Source organism: Eleutherodactylus coqui, chromosome 12 (genome assembly GCF_035609145.1).
Source record: "Eleutherodactylus coqui strain aEleCoq1 chromosome 12, aEleCoq1.hap1, whole genome shotgun sequence".
Taxonomy (NCBI): Eukaryota; Metazoa; Chordata; class Amphibia; order Anura; family Eleutherodactylidae; genus Eleutherodactylus; species Eleutherodactylus coqui.
Genome location: NC_089848.1, coordinates 20,078,163 through 20,095,953, shown reverse-complemented (window position 1 = coordinate 20,095,953; position 17,791 = coordinate 20,078,163). Strand labels below are relative to the sequence as shown.

At 44.6% G+C, this 17,791-nt stretch overlaps 1 protein-coding gene and 1 long non-coding RNA gene across 5 annotated transcripts in view; one reads left to right on the top strand and one right to left on the bottom strand.

The window, feature by feature from the left end:
* TPK1 (thiamin pyrophosphokinase 1) overlaps window positions 1-17,791 on the top strand; it is a 585,523-nt gene that overhangs the window by 518,745 nt on the left and 48,987 nt on the right. The window lies entirely within an intron of this gene.
* Window positions 1-17,791, bottom strand: part of LOC136587011 (uncharacterized) — a 162,939-nt gene that overhangs the window by 131,846 nt on the left and 13,302 nt on the right. For both annotated transcript variants that reach the window (XR_010787406.1, XR_010787407.1), the window contains exon 2: window positions 6,578-6,727. This is a non-coding gene — a long non-coding RNA (uncharacterized lncRNA). The remainder of the gene's footprint in view (window positions 1-6,577; window positions 6,728-17,791) is intronic.

Sequence of the window (17,791 nt, the reverse complement as noted above, 5' to 3'; positions counted from 1 at the left end):
ACCAAAGACACGAATAATCGTCTTTGCTAAAGTTATAAAGAAGGGAAAGCATCTAATGAGCGCTTGAGCGCCCTCCTCCTGTTGCTCCAATTTCGTAAACTATAAATATGCCATATAGACTGTTAATGATTGTGTCAATGAACCGTAGGCCTGCGGTGACTAAGGGTGCTCGTCGTCATCACTAATACTCACGGGTTACACCTGGACTTTCTGATCTTTCAATTTGCAGGTCCAGGTGCAGCTCAGAAATTAGCAATAAATCGCAAGTTTAAGGCTCCTTTTAGACGAGCCAGTTCTCTTTTTCACAACCGAACGAGCGAATGACGCCATCACCAGGTCGTTCGCTCTCATGCAGCCTGTCTAGATAGGTAGATTCAACGTTGGCTCGTTCAACGCGAATTGTTCAATATCGTTCAGTCTTTCCCATTAGCAAATGTGAAAGCCAAAACAGGCGCTGTTTAAACAGAACAAGTGAACAACCCAACCCTAGTTTGTATATACTGTATAATGTGAATGACACAGTCGTCCAGTTGTTGGCTCGCGTTTTGACTGAACGATAATTGTTCAATTTTGCTTGTTTGAACAATTTTTATTCACGATCATCGTTCTGTCTATAAGCACCTTTAGTGATGCCAGCTAATGCTTGTTTACTGGCACCGCCGTAGTAAGACAAGCCTTTGAGAATGATGTTGGAGGTTCTTGTTCCTGGCCTGATGGTTGCACTAACAATTCTATATAGTTGCACATAACTACTGATAGACTGCTTTCACATTTGCGCTGGAACCTCTGTTGCAGATCCGGTTAAGTGGAAATCAAATAGACCCCATTATAGTCAACGGGGTCCATTCAGTGCTGTACAGTCTCTTTCAGCCAAGCGATACCCCCTTTCTCCTCCCTAAGGGCTCTTCCACATAAGCGCCGGCGCAGTAAAAACACTTAAACGGGCGCACAAATCTGCCGTTTCTGTACCCATTCGGATGGCCCAGGCCCGACGCATATAAGCTGAGCCCGAGATACCATTGGGTAGGGGGAGACAGTTTAGCTCTGCTAAACTGCCTTTCTGCCAACATTTGGCAAGGGGAGGAGGCGGGAGCATGTGTACTAAGCTCCCGCCCCCTCTTCACCCCTTGTCGGCTGCCAGCAATTGGAGGGAGTGGGACAGGGCAGGAGCTTAGCAACTAGTTCCGCTCCCATCTCACCCCTCCCATTGCAAACAGATGGCAAGGGGCGGAGAGAAGAGAGAGGGAGTTTAGCAGAACCTCCCTTCTCCGTCCACGTTTTTAATTGGCTCCCATAGGAGTCTATGCAGCGGCCAACGTGTCCTTGCCAGGAAGATAGTTCCAGAACTATCTTTCCTGGCCGGTGTAAAAGCACCTGGCCAAAATGCGCTATCTTGGCCGGCCGGGGGCTTTTTATTGGAATCCAATACATCAGATGGTAGCGTACATCGGCCAGCCGTGATAACGGCATTCGATATACGCTCGTGTGAATAAAGCCTAACGGAGCAGGAAAACGGGACCCTTGAGCTCAGATGTGGAAGAGCTAGAGATGAGTGAGCATACTCGGTAAGGCCATATACTCGGGAGAGCATCGCCTTTTTCGAGTACCTGTTGGCTCTTCCCTGAAGATTCGGGGGTGAGCGGGGGGGTTGCAGAGCTGATTGGGAGAGAGAGGGATCTCTCTCACTCTCCTCCCAGCTCCCCCTCGTTGCCCCGCGCCGCCGACGCCCGCGGCCCCCCCGAATCTTCAAGGAAGAGCAAGCAGGTACTCGAAAAAGGCGATGCTCCCTCGAGTATATCGCCTTACCGAGTATGCTCGCTCATCTCTAGGAAGAGACTTATTTACAGCTTCACTTCATTATTTACTGTTATGTAACAAGATAAATAACAGTGTGTTACCGGAATGTTCTGCCAGGATCCCACTCTGGGGTAGGTACCTTTGTGCATGCAATCAAAAGATGATCTTTGGAAATAAGCGCTACTCTTTAAATACAAATTACTGTTATTAATTAAAAGTTCTTTTTCTGGGCACCTCAGTCATTTAATAATAATGACTCCAGGTTTCCTCTCCTTTCCCATTAGCAATTAGTGTTTCGTAAGCCAGTTGCTAACAGCTGAAATGATAATCACCAGCAGGCCCTCATCAATTCTCTTTTAATTTCTCTTCAACCTTTCCATCAGCCTTTTTAATGACTTTTTCCCATGCAGATTTATTTCAAAATGGCTATTATAGGCAATAATACAGTAGACGCCTCGACATTAAGGAAGATCATTGTTTACTTATAGTTTGGTCCGAGGAAGGAAAATGGTGCCATAGCAATATATCTAGTGGTGTGGACACTGAAATACTATGACACAGTATTAACAGTCCCAAACAAGTAGGATACCGTTACCAAATCTTTCATCTCATCATTGGAGAACCCCAAGGAATATTTAGCATGAAGATATAAATAACGGCGAGAAAAATTCATTAACTTTAAAACTCTTAATAAAACTATTATACACAATTTTGCCATTGGACTATGTTCCCATATGGTGCTTGTCTGGCGTTTCTATGGCATTACTGATGTGCATGTTAATCATACGTCAAAAATGGTGCATGATGCTGAGAACTACATGTATTTTTACTGCAAAATGCTGCAGTTTTGCAGTATGGTTTTCAGTTTGACCAACTTTTACAGGTAGAGTACATGATTTTAATGTGCTTCACCTGTAGGAGCCAATGGACTAAAAAACGCATCACAAAACTGCTGCATTTCACAGTGTTCAGTGATGATGGGACTACCGTGGGGATAAGAGAATCCCCTGCCACTGCTGGGGCAGAGGACCGTGATGCTATCCCATTGCTTTCAATGGGGCTGGTGCTGCTGCCGGTCACATTGTAAGCAATGGGATAAGGGCTACTCCTACAGGGATTTTCGGAGAAGAGCTTGAAAAATAAGGAATAGCCCTTCCCTGAGAATAAGGAAAAAAAATAAATGTTATCTCTCCGGTGCTGTCGGGGCTCCGGCGTGTCCTCTCCCCGACACTTTTCTGAATAATTTCTTCTGGCCAGGGATTTAAATATCCCCGCCTCCTGGAAGCTCTGCCTCTGATTGGCTGAGTGCAGGGACCAATCACAGCCATTCAATTATTGGTGACAGCTGTGGCAGGGGATTCTTTCATCCCCACGGGGAGTTCAGTGATGAGGGGACCGATGCTCCAGTGAACGGGCAAAGTTTAATACACTGCGCATATGAAACTTTGCCCGTTCACGCGTTTTCCACTCATGCGAGGAGCATATTTTCTTCACGCACATAGGCACGCAAAAAACACACTTGTCTGACCGACCCCTAAAAAAGCATGGGTTCTCAACAGGATTTATGTTGTACAATTAACATGCACATCAAATAATGCCATAGAAATGCCATATAAGCGCCATTTGGGAATGCAACTTATGTTGGCAATATGTAAGTGAATGCGCTCAAAGTAGCAGGAGAAATCCGTAGTCAAAAGTAATCTGACACAACAGACAGTTGTAAGATACAAGCAGTCAGAGCTCGTATAAGTGCTCCTAGAACTACTGTGTCCCAACCGTAGTTCCTCGTAGAGTATATACGGTCGGTCCACTTATACCTTATATAGCTATGCCATAAACAGGCGCTCTAAAGCCATGCATATTTGCACATCAAGCACACAGTGAATAGAACCCATTGATTTCAATTGGTTTGTTCACAAGCATGTATTTTGCGTGTGCAATTCCGTCACGCAAAAAAACACACAGCATGTTCTATTTTCCTATACATTTGCACAAGGAAATGGAACATATGGAACTAACAATAGAATTGTCTATTTCAATGGCTGGAAGCTGCACCCCTTACCAGGTTGTGTGTCACTCTGAACATCTCCGATGTATATTGCACTCACTTCCATGTAGCCTCCTGGCTAATACTTATCAGGCACCGTTTTGCTGTAAGCTGTGCTACCAAACCCATGATGCATTGGTACAGCTTCATATGATTAGCTAGGGCCAGTACCGTCTCTGCATGTTGGGAGGACAATGTAAATATCATTACCTTCTATATTCTCCTAAATAAACACCAAGTAGAAAAATGTGTATTATGCCAAAATATGAATAAAAATATATTTATTGTAAACTAGTAAAAAGGATAAAGCCATGATGAAACAAATCCCAGAGATCGTAACAAATGCATGATCCCATAAGCGCATGTCATGACAGAAATCATTAAATACATATCTCACCCCAAGTGATGAAAAAGTGCTAGTGCAGAGGAGATACCAACATGAGATGATGACCCTAAAAACAGTACTAAAGTGTTTGTACAAAAAATATAGTGAAAGTACTTAACTCATGCAGGGAGAGAATCCGGGACGCCCAAAGCACGTTTTTGCACACAGCCGCCTTTGTCTGGCGATGATGCGACTATATAATGCTCATTACTTAAATTCACACCAACCAATCACAGAAACAGCCTGTGGTTGTATGGAATTGATAGATCAACATATTGCTATGATCTCTCACATGACCTTAACATAACAGGCATGAGGTCATACCACGGATACCTACCAGAAATGGAAATCAAATAGAAGCACCCCACAAGCAGAGGAGCGTAGGGACCCGACGGCATACACACAAATCACAGCCACATCAAAAAGTCATACCAATTAAACATCTCATGGCTGCATCTCTGAGTGCATTACCTATATCAAGGTGAGTAGGTCCAATATAATATGTATTTGCATCTACAGAGTGCATTGCCTCATAAATTTAGGAACATGACCTATTCACATAGATGTAGGTAATTCGTAGATGCAGACACGTGATCCATTGGACCTATTCACATTGATGCAGGTAATGAACTCCTAAATGTAGACACATGATGTATTGGACTAACTCACTGATGCATGTAATGCACTTATGGGTGCAGACTTGTATTACACTTATTGTAAAAAAAAAATAATCAAGCACCTAGAAGGAGTTGGCCGAATCGAATGAAAGTGGTCAACCAACAAAGATCACACTCAGAGTATGGAGTATAATTGTCTGCAAGAAACCCAAGGAAACCTCTAAGCAACTAAAGGCCTTTCTCACATTAGCTAATGGTAATGTTCATTAGTAGAGATGAGCGAACGTACTCGGTAAGGCCGATTTCGCAATCGAACACCGCGATTTTCGAGTACTTCACTACTCGGGTGAAAAGATTCGGGGGTCGCCGGGGGGCGGGGCGTGGCGTGGTGGAGCGAGGGGTAGCAGCGCGGAACAGGTGGGAGTTCTCTCTCTCTCCCTCTCCCCCCCACTCCCCTCTGCAACCCCCCACTCACCCACAGCGCCCCCGAGTACTTTTCACCCGAGTAGTGAAGTACTCGAAAATCGCGGTGCTCGATTGCGAAATCGGCCTTACTGAGTACGTTCGCTCATCTCTATTCATCAGGTTACCATCAGGAAGACACTGAAAAACAAAGGTGTGCATGGCAGCATTGTAAGGCGAAAGCTGCTGCTCTACAGAAAGAACATTGCATCCAGTCTGCCGTTTGCTAAAGATCACCGGGACAGGACAGAAGGCTATTGGAACAATGCTTTGTGGATGGATGAGACCAAAGTAGAGCTTTTTAGCTTAAATGAGAAGCATTATGTTTGGAGAAAGAAAAACGCCACATTATAGCATAAAAGCCGCATACCATCTGTGAAACACCGCAGTGATGATTATATTGTGGTGTGGGCTTGTTTTACTGCATCTGGGCCAGGACAGTTGCCATCATTGATAGACAATGAATTCAGGATTATTTCAGCTAATTCTTAAGGAAAATGTCAGGACATCTGTCCATGAGCGGAATCTTAAGAGAACACAGGTCATGCAGTCAGACAACGACCAAATCACACAAGCTGTTCTGCAAGAGAATGGTTAAAGAAGAAGTAAGTTAAAGTTTTGGAATGGCTAAGTCAAAATCCTGACTTTAATCCTATAGAAATGTTGCGGAAGGACCTGAAGCGAGAAGTTCACAGGAGGAAACCCACCAACATAACATCGTTGAAGCTGTTGTGTATGGAGGAATAGGCTAAAATTCTTCTAAAGGGATGTGCAGGACTAGTCAACAATTACTGGAAACGTTTAGATGCAGTTATTGCGGCACAAGAGGTCACGCCAGATACCGAAAGCAAAGGTTCACATACTTTTGCCACTCACTGGCCTCTGATACCACCAGTATGAATTTAATAGAGGGAAAATTCCATTGGATGCTGTACGTTCCCCCTTGAAGCATATGTCAGCCTGACTGTTCCCAGCATGCAGAGGCCGTATGGTTTCATACTAGGAGGCTGCACTGGCTCCGTGCACCCATGTAAACTTAGGCTCAAGGCTTTGTGTTTTAAACTATTTGTTCCGCATTTTAAATATTAAATATTTAACCTGTAAAATGTATTTCAGCTGAAACCTACAATTTTCAGGAACTGCATGACAACATTTCGTAAGGTGGATCGACATCACTAAAGAGCCTTAGATTTTTCTCACCTGTCAGTCAGAAGGTTTGGTGCCAAATTATGGATCTTATCAGTGATAAAAGGTTTACTCTGCTCTTACCGCTACTTTTCCAGGAATAGGGCATTTTACAAAATGCGGCACACTTTAGAGACACGCGGCTTGTCTTGCCGGCTTCTGCAGTTAAGAAGAACCTGTTCATTTCCTTCTAAAGGTCTCCTCCAGGTGTCTTTTATCTATGAACATCTCCACCTTTAAAAAAAGAAAAAAGTAAAAAAAAAAATAACTGGGATAATCACTGAAGAGGGCAGTAGCCAATTTCAGAAGTTCACTACCGTCAGATGACAAGAGCTCTTCAACTAAGCACAGTAATTTATGTTGATAAATTGTAGCTGTCAGTATGTCCAAATCGCTTTATGAAATGTATTTCCAGGCACACACATAGGCTGTGTGCTCTAAAGCACACATTTCCTAGCTGATAAGCTGCCTATAAAAAGGGCAAACTTTCTGTACCTCTATCAGGATAGCAAGACCTCAAGTGAACTAATTTGGTTGCGCTAATTTAAAGCAACCATCCGATTCACAGTAGGAATAAAAAATCTGCGTATATGCAGAATATATAGTTAACGCACCTTGTGTCCTTCTTCTTTTCATTGTTGCTGCCATGGTTTCTCCTATTCCCGGACTCCCGGTCCTCTTTTTATGTAAAAAGCTACAAGACTCTCAGGCTACCCTATACACATTGTGCCTTGCTGAAACTATGGGAGTATTTTTGCTGCATTGGAAAATGTTTTTTCCATGGTATCCATTTAAGTGACACAGACAATTAAAATATTTGTCCTCATTTGTGTTATTACATATATAACAGTATAAATAATGTACATCCTAAAAGTGATTAAAGAGGTTTTTTGGGCAATGATGGTCTATCCTTGGGATAGGTCATGTATGGTTAATCACCAGACACTTATTGCTCGGGATCCTCAGCGATGAGCTGATTGCTCAGGCTGCATTTGGTGAAGTGGACTGGACGTGTGTCAGAGGGAACAGGAGCACAAGTACCCTAGCTGGTCTTGCCCTCATTGAAATCACTGGGAGTTGAAGCCAACTATTACACTTCCGGCACTTCCGTCTCTAAAACCAGGGTCGGACGCAGAACTGTAATAGCCGTTTAGCTCCCATTGATTTTAATAGGTGTGAAGACAGCAAGGTCACTTCTACTTCTGTCCTATATAACAAGATCCGGTACCCCCTGCACTGACAGTTTTTGCCCATAAAAACCCTTTAAGCTATATCTGCATTTGTATTGACCAGTAAAGAGAAAGAAGTAAGGGGTGGAGGGAACCAGAAAGGATGGAGTGGAGCTTTCGATAGAGAAATTTAAAAAAATTCAATAGTTTAACCATAGTAGTAGTTTCTGAAGATCTGTGGTTGACAGAGAGTGATGGCACATGATAGTGATGTGATACTGCAACCAAGCACAGTATATGGACAAGTTTAGTGCTCTTTAGATTTTGACCCGATATATCACTGGAGGACAAGATGACCGGGCTCAGGCTCACATACTTTGGCCATGTAATGCAAGCAGAGTCACTAGAAAAATCTATAGTGTTTGGACAGATCAGTAGTAAAAGAAGACCCGGCCGACAAAGGACACGATAGCTGATCCTGGCATGGATATTACACAACTGAATGAAGCAGTGCAAAACCAAAAATATGAGGGGGCTAGCCTTTAGGGTCACCGAGGGTCGTGAACGACTAAATGGCTAACAACAACAACAGGCAAAAATAAGCTGACCCTTTTTCCTACACTACCAGAACCGCCAGGCAAAACCTGTACACATTGTGAATGATCCATGGTAACTGCATGCGGATTAACCCTTTGCAATCCAATTTTGGATTCAGGGTTTCCTAGGAGCTTTTCTCTTTCTGCCATTATACAATAGCGCCACCTGCTGGCTAGAGCCAGTACTGTGGTATTGGACATGCTGGAGAGGCCTCCAACAACAGAGCGGCCAGTAATATACAGTAAGAATACCCTGTCGGACGTCTTCTGATATCGGAGCTGTACAGACTTCAATCAGAATGTCTTTAGACGTCAGACAGTGGATTGGAAAGGGTTAACGCTAATTGCTGGGCTGTACCTGGACTTATTATTATTTCTATTGGCAAGTCCAAGTGCAACCCAGCAATTAGAAGTGATGTGCATGCAGTTAACACATATCATCCGCAGTGTGTACAGGCACCCTAATACATAAATGTCAATTATTTCTTTTAATGGGGACAATGGAAATATAATTAGTCTTAGCTATTATGGAATCTGTGAATGCAGTTTCCATAGTGCAGCTTACATTTATGATTTCCGTGTCACAGTGAACCATTGATGCCAGTGTCCTTGAAAGACTGAGTGGGTTAAACTACATTAGATGTCGAAAGTAAAAGCTTCTTTTTCATCTAAGCTCTAGAACCCAAAATGATTGTAATTTAGACTTCATGCACCTTCAGCTGTTGACTTTTCTGAGTAGAAATGACTTGACACTAATAACCTGAACTGTGTAGCAGATGAAGACCACAAGCTTAAGTGTCAAGCTAGCAGCCAAATGCCATTCCTTCTCAAGCTTAATTTGAAATGGATTAAAAGGAAAATACAGGATTTTGACCAAAAAGCTATTCATGGACACTAAGTTTTACAAATTACTTGATTAGTACTGAAGTATAGATATACATATATTATATGTACTCTACATACAGTGGTGTGGGAAAAATGCTGAAAAGTAAGAATGCTTTCAAAAATAAAAGTGTAAATAGTTGCTTTTTGTCAACTATAACAAAATGCAAAGTAAATGAACAAAAGAAAACCTAAATCATATCAATATTTGGTGTGACTATCATTTACCTTCAAAACAGCATCAGTTCTTCATGGTACACTTGCCAAAAGTTTGGGATTTTGTCGGATTATACTAAGGTGTATGATTCACCAATTATAACAAACAGGTGAAAACGGTCATTATTTTGATATGTAAATTGAAATACTGTCATTAAAAGAAACAGCTGTGTAGGAAGCTTAAAATTGAATATGGAACAGCCAACCTCTGCTACAAAGGTGAGGTTGTGGAAGACAGTTTCATGTCAGAGGTTATACAGCATGGCAGGACTGAGCACAACAACAAGACACAAGGTAGATATACCGCATGAGCGAGATCTCTCCCAGGCAAAGATTTCAAAGCAGGCTGGAGTTTCAAGATGTGTTGTTCAAGCTCTTTTGAAGAACCACAAAGAATCAGGCAGTGTTGTGGACTGGAGATACAGTGGTCAGCCAAGGAAACTTAGTGTAGCAGATAAAAGACACATCATACTTCCCTTCAAAATTGGAAGATGTCCAGCAGTGCCATCAACTTAGAACTGGTAGAAGCCAGTATGACCCGGGCATACCCATCGACTAGTCAGGGCCATACCTTTGATGCAGGAATAAGGCCAAGCCACTCAACTATACCCTGAAAGCATAAGAACAGGGGTGCAGAAAAATGGCAGCAAAAGCTCTAGGCTGATGAGTCAAAAGTCAAAGATTTGGCTACAACAGAAGGCAGTTTGTTCACCAAAAGGCTTGAGAGTGGTACAATAATGAATGTGTGCAGGCAGCAGTCAAGCATGGTGGAGAGCGGTACAATAATCAGTGTCTGCAGGCAGCAGTGAAGCATGGTGTAGAGCAGTACAATAATGAGTGTCTGCAGGCAGCAGTGAAGCATGTGGAGAGCAGTACAATAATGAATGTGTGCAGGCAGCAGTCAAGCATGGTGGAGAGCGGTACAATAATCAGTGTGTGCAGGCAGCAGTGAAGCATGGTGGAGAGCCCTACAGTAATGAGTGTCTGCAGGCAGCAGTGAAGTATGGTGGAGAGCAGTGCAATAATGAGTGTCTGCAGGCAGCAGTGAAGCATGGTGGAGAGCAGTACAATAATGAGTGTCTGCAGGCAGCAGTGAAGCATGGTGGAGAGCAGTGCAATAATGAGTGTCTGCAGGCAGCAGTGAAGCATGGTGGAGAGCAGTACAATAATGGGTGTCTGCAGGCAGCAGGGAAGTATGGAGGATAACATTACAATAATGAGGGTCTGCAGGTAGCAGTGAAGGATGGTGGAGAGCGCTACAATAATGATTGTCTGCAGGCAGCAGTGAAGCATGGTGGAGAGTGGTACAATAATGATTGTCTGCGGGCATCAGTGAAGCATGGTGGAGAGCGGTACAATAAGTGTCTGCAGGCAGCAATGAAGCATTGTGGAGAGCAGTGCAATAATGAGTATCTGCAGGCAGCAGTGAAGCATGGTGGAGAGCAGTGCAATAATTAATGCCTGCAGGCAGCAGTGAAGCATGTTGGAGAACAGTGCAATAATGATTGTCTGCAGTCAGCAGTGAAGCATGGTGGAGAGCAGTGTAATAATGATTGTCTGCAGGCAGCAGTGAAGCATGGTGTAGAGTGCTACAATAATGAGTGTCTGCAGGCAACAGTGAAACATGGTGGAGAGCAGTGTAATAATGATTGTCTGCAGGCAGCAGTGAAGCATGGTGTAGAGTGGTACAATAAGAAGTGTCTGCAGGCAGCAGTGAAGCATGGTGGAGAGCAGTGTAATAATGATTGTCTGCAGGCAGCAGTGAAGCATGGTGTAGAGTGGTACAATAATGAGTATCTGCAGGCAACAGTGAAGCATGGTGGAGAGCAGTGTAATAATGATTGTCTGCAGGCAGCAGTGAAGCATGGTATAGAGTGGTACAATAAGAAGTGTCTGCAGGCAGCAGTGAAGCATGGTGGAGAGCAGTGCAATAATGAGTGTCTGCAGGCAGCAGGGAAGTATGGGGGGTAACATTAAAATAATGAGGGTCTGCAGGTAGCAGTGAAGCATGGTGGAGAGCGCTATAATAATGTTTGTCTGCAGGCAGCAGTGAAGCATGGTGGAGAGCGGTACAATAATGATTGTCTGTGGGCATCAGTGAAGCATGGTGGAGAGCGGTACAATAATAAGTGTCTGCAGGCAGCAATGAAGCATTGTGGAGAGCAGTGCAATAATGAGTATCTGCAGGAAGCAGTGAAGCATGGTGGAGAGCAGTGCAATAATGAGAGCCTGCAGGCAGCAGTGAAACATGGTGGAGAGCAGTGCAATAATGAGTGTCTGCAGGCAGCAGTGAAGCATGGTGGAGAGCAGTGCAATAATGATTGTCTGCAGGCACCAGTGAAGCATGGTGTAGAGTGGTACAATAATGAGTATCTGCAGGCAGCAGTGAAGCATGGTGGAGAGTAGTACAATAATGAGTGTCTGCAGGCAGCAGTGAAGCATGGTGGAGAGCAGTGCAATAATGAGTGTCTGCAGGCAGCAGTGAAGCATGGCGGAGAGCAGTGCAATAATGAGTGTCTGCAGGCAGCAGGGAAGTATGGAGGGTAACATTACAATAATGAGGGTCTGCAGGTAGCAGTGAAGCATGGTGGAGAGCGCTATAATATTGTTTGTCTGCAGGCAGCAGTGAAGCATGGTGGAGAGCGCTATAATATTGTTGGTCTGCAGGCAGCAGTGAAGCATGGTGGAGAGCGGTACAATAATGATTGTCTGTGGGCATCAGTGAAGCATGGTGGAGAGCGGTACAATAATAAGTGTCTGCAGGAAGCAGTGAAGCATGGTGGAGAGCAGTGCAATAATGAGTGCCTGCAGGCAGCAGTGAAACATGGTGGAGAACAGTGCAATAATGAGTGTCTGCAGGCAGCAGTGAAGCATGGCGGAGAGCAGTGCAATAATGAGTGTCTGCAGGCAGCAGTGAAGCATGGCGGAGAGCAGTGCAATAATGAGTGTCTGCAGGCAGCAGGGAAGTATGGAGGGTAACATTACAATAATGAGGGTCTGCAGGTAGCAGTGAAGCATGGTGGAGAGCGCTATAATATTGTTTGTCTGCAGGCAGCAGTGAAGCATGGTGGAGAGCGGTACAATAATGATTGTCTGTGGGCATCAGTGAAGCATGGTGGATAGCGGTACAATAATAAGTGTCTGCAGGCAGCAATGAAGCATTGTGGAGAGCAGTGCAATAATGAGTATCTGCAGGAAGCAGTGAAGCATGGTGGAGAGCAGTGCAATAATGAGTGCCTGCAGGCAGCAGTGAAACATGGTGGAGAGCAGTGCAATAATGAGTGTCTGCAGGCAGCAGTGAAGCATGGTGGAGAGCAGTACAATAATGATTGTCTGCAGGCACCAGTGAAGCATGGTGTAGAGTGGTACAATAATGAGTATCTGCAGGCAGCAGTGAAGCATGGTGGAGAGCAGTACAATAATGAGTGTCTGCAGGCAGCAGTGAAGCATGATGGAGAGTGGTACAATAATAATTGTCTGCAGGCAGCAGTGAAGCATGGTGGAGAGCAGTACAATAATGAGTGTCTGCAGGCAGCAGTAATACATGGTGGAGAGCTGTACAATGATTGTCTGCCGGCAGCAGTGAAGCATGGTGGAGTGCGGTACAATAATGAGTGTCTGCAGGCAACAGTGAAGCATGGTGGAGAGCGGTACAATAATGAGTTCCTGCAGTTGGGGATTTGGTCAGGATTAATGGAGTCCTCAATGCTGAGAAATACAGGCAGATACTTATCCATCATGTAATACCATCAGGAAGGCATCTGTTTGGCTCCAAATTTATTCTACAACACGACAACAACTGCAAACATAGAGCCAATGTCATTAAGAAGTATCTGCAGTGTAAAGAAGAACAAGGAGTCCTGCAAGCGATGATATGGCCTCACGGAGCCCAGATCTCAACATCATTCAGTCTGTCTCGGATTACATGAAGAGAGAAATATTTGAGCGAACCGACATCCACAGAAGATCTGTGCTTAGTTCTCCATGATGCTAATAAAGATAAAAGCCCTGGCAAGTTCCTTCAAAAACTGTGGGCAAGTGTACCTAGAAGAATTGATACTGTTTTGAAGGCAAATGGTGGTCAGACCAAATATTGATTCGATTTAGGTTTCTCCTTTGTGCATTTATTTAGCATTTTGTTCAATAACCCCTTAGTGACCAGAATATTTTGCACCTTACAGACCAGGTAGTGGTTTCCATTTCTACATCGTTATGTTCCGGGAGCCATAGCATCTATATTTTATTGTATGAGGCCTTGTTTTTTGTGATGGCATCAATATTATTCTCTAATAGTACCACTTGCGGTACATATAAAATATTGTTTAACCTTTATACATTTTTTTGGAGAGGTTGGGGAAAAAAAACTGAAGTTTCGCCATAGTCCTTTTACAGGGTTTACCGTACAGTATAAGTGAAATGTTACCTTTATTGTATCAGTCAATATGATTATGGCAATACCAAATTTATAGTTTTTTTTATGTGCTACTATTTTTCTACAATAAAAACGCTTTTAACCACTTAGGCTGGGTTCACATGGGGCGTATTCCCGACGGAAATCCCGCGGTTTGGCCGCAGCAAAAACCGCGAGATTTCCACCGGGAGAACCGCCGCGGGTTTGAAGCGGCCCGGCTGCTCGCTCTTCCGCTGCGGCCAGCGCTCCCATAGAGGAGAGCGCGGCCGCGGCGGAAAGAAAAGATAAATAGACATGCTGCAACTTCTGAAGCCGCGGCTGCGGTTCCGGCCTGACTTACCGCAGCGGATTGGCCGTCCCGTGTGGACGAGATTCCTGGGACATCTCGTCCACATGGCTGGCTAATACCGAGATTAGCGGCCGCAGGCGGATGTGCCGCGGCAAAATTTCCGCGGCAAATCCGCCCTGTGTGAACCCAGCCTTAATGTCACAGGACATAAAGTTACGTGCTGTGCGTTCAGGGCTTATATGAAGGGGATCCGTAGTCTATTCTGCACTGTTCAATACAGGTGCCGGCTGTTTCTTAGAGCTGACACCTTCCGATAACAGCTGCAATAAGTACTCATGCTGATCACGATTGTTCACTCTTTAAATGCCCCCAAAAATGTTCAGGGGTCCTGTATGGCCCCCTGTGATGAAATAACGGGGTGCCATGCAGTTGCCATGGCAGCTGGGGGCCTTCTAAAAGCCTCAGTGCTTCCATAGCAGATTGCCTATCAAGCTATGCCTGTGGCTTGGCTTGCTATATTGCCTGCCTGTTAGGGTTGCCACCCGGTCGGTAAACCACTGGCCTGGCCGGTATTTTCTCGGTCAGGCCGGTGCCGGTATATGGCTGGTCACTATGGGGTTAATAGAAATAACTATTAAACTTCTATTTATGAACGCATTCTTACTTTGCAGTATTTTTTCCATACCTGCCTAAAACTTTTTGCACAGTATTTGTATATAGCCAGCAGCTTTAGGCCCCCTGTCCACGGGCGTCGCGGAAGCCGCCGCCGAATCTCCGCCGGTCAGCCCTATCTGATAGATAGGCTGACTGCGATGAATCGGGGCAATTCACAGCATGCTACGAATTGCCTGCCGCAAGCGGAGAATCGCAATGATTCTCTGTTCGTGGATAGTGTGTCGGCGCTTTCCATAGCAATGCTATGGAAAGCTGCAGAGGGCGTGATTTACCGGCGGTTTGTCTTAACATACAGCAATCTGCAATGCTGATATTGGCCAATACCCAGCCCTCTATGCAATCAGTAATGGCTGAAATAATCTATGTGTTACTTTATTATTTTCCTCCATGCTATTTGGTGGCTCTACGCGGGATATGTGAAATTTGTTTGTATTCTTGCAAATAAAAGAAAAATATTCACTGGGTTACATTGTTATGTGGATGCAAGGATTGTTTTTGATCTCAAAAAATAAACTGGGGTACATGTATGCAATCATATTTATTATAGGATACCCTGCCGCGCCCCTACTGGAATCCAGGTGCCTCCTATGTTATAGCGGCACACAAAATCTATGAGAAATTTTTTTTGCTTGCTCCATTGCGTATCATATTATTATGGAGGTAATGGTGGCATAAAGGGTGCCTACTAGAGTTGAGCGAACATGCCCGTCCGAGCTTGATGCTCGTTCGAGTATTAGCATACTCAAGGTGTTCGGTACTCGCCTTGTTTGACCCCTCCCCGCATTACCACTTCCTGCTGTGACGTGCCAGCGCGCACACGTCCACAGCAGTGGCTGGCTGGCTGAGAGAGAGAGAGAAATAAAAAAAAAAAAGCTCGGCACCCGGCAGGTGAATTGCAAAAATGCTCGGGTCTTCCATTGGCTTTAATGGGGTTCGTTACTCGAATAGAGCACTCGAATACTACGAAAAGCTCGACTTGAATAACGAGCACCCGAGCATTTTGGTGCTCGCTTATCTCTAGTGCCTACAAATGCACAATACAGGCTTGTAGAGGCTTTGTGGCACTGTACAGCTCCACAGACATGGCATTCTTATGTGCAGGAGCCTTATAGCGGAGCGTTCTATTTACCATTTCACTCTAGTTTACAGTGACGTGAAAAAGTAAAGACACCCCAAGTATAGTTTTTTAATTTTTTAAGGAGTCGTAAGGCTTCTCCTACAGCTGCGTTAGCAGGAGCCGGCAGACGAATCTCTGTAGTGAGCCTATCTGACAGCATGTTGCGAATTGCTATCCGCGAGTGAAGAATCGCTATAATTCTCTGCTTGTGGACTGGGCGACTGCGCTTTGCATAGCAACGTGTTCCCCGCGGCCGGATTATTGCCGGGGAGCGCAATGCAAAGACTCCCGTGGACAGGAGCCCTTAGGGTCAGTTCAGAATTTTGAGAGAAACTGAAATAAAACTGAAAAAACTGTGCTTTCTTCTGTCTAAATGCCGCCCAGCTGGACAGAAAGTGGGTGGACCCCATTATAGTCAATGGGGTCCACCAGGCACTGTTTGGTTTCACCGAGAGACAGAACCATTCAGCCACGGAGATTCCCTTTTCCTGTTTCCTGAATGGAGCAGTAAAGCAGAATCAGCAGCGCAGATACTAAACCACCCTAAGGGCTCCTGCACACTTGCGAGAGTGATATTGGGATGTGATTGACACCCCGATTTTGCTCTCACAATTCTTCTGACACCCTGGATGCGAGGTGTTTCTACAGGGAAACAGCCTCCCATCCCTGCAGGGCTGAAGGAATCTTCAAGATAGTGATCTTCTCCCATTAACTTCAATGGGGCCTGCGGCAGCAGCGATAGCCCCAGCCTCATTGAAATCAATGGGAATTCATGGTCATGATCCTCTGCCACTGCTGTGACAGCAGTGGCAGGGGACTTCCCGCGGTGATGATTTTCAGGGGGGCTAGAAAAAAAAATACATCACCTTCGTAGCGCTGTCTCTGGTGCATCTTCTGTTGAATGACAGCTGAGTGCTGCCTCTGATTGGTCACAGCGCTCAGCCAATCACAGGCAGCGCTTTCAGGAAGCAGGGATTTTTCCCCGGCAAAAAGAGAAGCAGAAGAAGACTGCCAGAGACTTGCTAGAAGACGCCCCGGAGATGACAGCGCTACTAAGGTGATGTAGAAAAAAGAAAAAAAATACACTTATGGACTATTTTCGAGGTAAGGCTTATATTTCAAGCTCCCCTCCCCTGAAAATCCTCACCATGGTGAGTCCACAATCCTCACCCATTGATTTCAATGGGGTCGGCGCTTCTGCCGCCAGCCCCTTATTGGAAACAATAAGGCGAGATCGCAAAAGCAATGAACATGCTGCAATTTTGTTTTAATGCTGCATCACAAGCGTTAAAATATCGCACATGTGTATGGAGCTATTGGAAGCCATTGGCTTCATAATTTTGTGATTTCTCGCAGCGCTGAGAAATTGTGCGATTTCATCGCCAGTGTAAAGGCACCCTCACCTAGTCAGGAATAGTGGAGGACAACTATTGAGGTGATTTTAGCATGTTAGAGTTTCTTTTGAGTTTGGATGTTTTTTTTTGTTTGTTTTTTTTTGGGGGGGGGGTGTTCAAAAAATGTTGGCTTGCGGGATACTCCCTTTAAAATGACACGATTTCTGGAGGTCTGCATTTAGCTTTGTATTGCAGTTCTGCTTTGCCATTATGGAATCTTTTACATAACACATAGAAAAGCAAATCGTAATAAAAAGTACAGCGCAAAAAAGTACAGTGCAAAAATATGAATTATTGCTGTAACTTTTACGAATAATCAAAGCTTTTTCATCTTTGTTATATTGTCTTTGAAGAAAGCTCATTAGAGACTCCTAAAGTAGATTTCAAACCGTACTAATGTTTTATCAATACAATCCAGCCTCGGGCATCTCCTGTGCGCACGTAGCTATGCTTCTCTTAAATACCAAATGTAGCAGAGCTGGAGCTGGAGCGGGGCTTGGCGGGTGATTGTGGGTGGTGTGTAATTGAGTTCAGTTTGAGTGACACTTC